The sequence below is a fragment of the Trichechus manatus genome, unplaced genomic scaffold (assembly GCF_000243295.1).
Source record: "Trichechus manatus latirostris isolate Lorelei unplaced genomic scaffold, TriManLat1.0 scaffold00012, whole genome shotgun sequence".
Taxonomy (NCBI): Eukaryota; Metazoa; Chordata; class Mammalia; order Sirenia; family Trichechidae; genus Trichechus; species Trichechus manatus.
This window is the reverse complement of record NW_004443948.1, coordinates 27,658,727-27,661,293: the sequence shown is the minus strand read 5'-3', so window position 1 is coordinate 27,661,293 and position 2,567 is coordinate 27,658,727.

The following is a 2,567-nucleotide window of genomic DNA, read 5'->3' as shown; positions in this document are numbered from 1 at the left end:
ACTGAACTCATGACTGTGACCTCATTTTGACCTTTTGCTAACCAATTTAACTCTCTTGTTAAATTTGTTATTCCAAAGGATTGCCTTGTTTATTTAAGCTGTTCATTGTATCAGCTGGCGCTTGGTTTATTACTATGTGTCACCTATGACTATTTTGATGGTGAATTATTTAGTTCATATTCTTTATGGTTCTGTGATCCTCTCAGTTTCTGTTCTGTGCTGTTGGGTTGTTTTGTTGTTGTTATCATTAATATTGTCATTTTCCACCCATGATGTCTTTGATCCTGTCCTAGGCCAAGGGCAAGATTAGGGAGAAAAAGTGAAAAATGAATCTTTTATTATCTCTGTTCCTGGTTATGAGCCCTTGTAAAGTTTGATTGAGAAGATAGGTTGAAACTAGTGGTTGAAATTGAACATTTATTTAATCTATGTGTTTTATCTCAAATCCTCCAATTTCTGGATGTCCATATATATTCCCTCCTCCCCCCAGTCATACTAGTTTTCTTCTGCCCAGTGCTCATTTGCATTTTTCTTTGTACTTTTTATTTGCACAATCTGCGCTGTTTTGAGCTTTTCTTTGATTTCTTCAATATGTATTTATTCCTGACCTACTGTGGCTCCTGCAGGAAAAAGGACCAGAGACAGAGTATCCCTCAGAATTAAAGTTTCTAGAGATTATAAGTTACAAGGCATTTATCTGAAGCTTAGTTCTGTCACAGAGCACGTTAGTAGGCGTTTAGTAAATGCTCATGGGTGGCCTCTTGTTGGCAGGGAGCAGTCTGGATGGGAGGGCTCTGCATCCTTCTCTACAAGGAACCAACCTCCCCTAAAATGTGGTCTGTGGTTTCCTTTTGCAGAGATAGTTTCCTTCCTCTGGAAGAAATTTCAAGATTTTTGGCAAGTATTGGAGAGATGGTGGCCCCTACCCCAGATTTGCCCTCCGCTGGTTTTCACCCAGTTAAGATGCGAGTGTCGTGGTATGCACTCCATAAAAAAACCAAACCAAACCAAACCCATTGCTGTCGAGTCGATTCTGACTCAATAGCGACCCTATAGGACAGAGTAGAACTGCCCCATAGAGTTTCCAAGGAGCACCTGGTGGATTTGAACTGCTGACCTTTTGGTTAGCAGCCGTAGCTCTTAACCACTATGCCACCAGGGTTTCGGTACACTCAACAGTAGGTTTATAAGGGTACTGTGGCTTTACATCTTCAGTTTTAATATCCTAAGTGATCGCAAAGTGCACTTTCTGAACACATTAAGCAAACCATGTCCCTACGTTGTCTTTTGTGTGATCCTGTGGTAGTATGTTCCCTTGCTGGTTGCTAACAAATTGTACCTTGAGGTAGTTACGCCCTTGTAGAGTGACCTCGTGAATCTTGGTTGAACCTGAGACTTGCTTTAACCAATTGAATGGAGTGGAAGTGACACTGGGCCAGTTCTGGGTCCAAGCCTTAAAAAGGCTTGGAAATGTCTTCTTTTGTACTTTTGGAAGCCAGGCACCAGGTAAGAAGTTCAGCCTCCCTGAGTGTTATGGATTGAATCGTGTCACCCCAAAATGTGTGTCAACTTAGCCAGGCCATGATTCCCAGTATTCTGTGGTCATCCACCATTTTGTGATCTGATGTAATTTTCCTATGTGTTGTAAATCCTAACCTCTATGATGTTAATGAGGCAGGATTAGAGGTAGTTATCTTAATGAGGCGGGACTCAACTACAGTTTTAGGTTCTATATTAAGTCAGTCTCTTTTGAGATATAAAAGAGAGAAGCAAGTTGAGATAAAAAAGAGAGGAGGGGGACCTCATTACCCCCAAGCAAGAAGAACCAAGAGAAGAGCATTTCTTTTGGAGCCGGTCCCTGCGCTGAGAAGCTCCTATACCCAAGGGAAGATGGATGACAAGGACCTCCCCCCAGAGCAGACAGAGAGAGAAAGCAGTCTCCTGGAGCTGGCGCCCTGAATTTAGACTGCTAGCCTCCTGAACTGTAAGAGAATAAATCTCTGTTTGTTAAAGCCGTCCACTTGTACTGTTTCTGTTAAGCAGCACTAGATAACTAAGAGGTTGAGACTCCCGTGCTCTGAAGATGTCGAAATAGCCATGTGGAGAAGCCCAAGTGGGAGAGGGTGGAGGCTCTCAGCCAATAGCCCTAACAGCCAGCCATGCATGCAAGGCCAGGGTAGACCTTGCAGCCTTCCTTGAAGTGCTGTAGCTGACAACACCAGGTGAAGAACTGCCCAGTCAACCCACAAAATTGTGAGTAATTCTAAATTTTTGTGTAGTTTTTTTTCGTTGTTAGCTGCTGTCAAGTCTGCCCCCTGACTCATGGTGACCCAATGCACAACAGGATCAGACCATTGTGACCCAGAGGGTTTCTGCTGGCCTTTCTTGCTCACCCGTCCCTAGTTTGGAAGCTTCTCTGAAACCTTTTCAGCATCATAGCAACATGTGAGCTTCCACTGACAGGTGGCTGTGCATGAGATGCATTGGCCAGGAAACGAACCTGGGTCTCAAATAGAAAGGCAAGAATTCTACCCCTGAACCACCACTGCCCTCTGTTACGTAGTAAC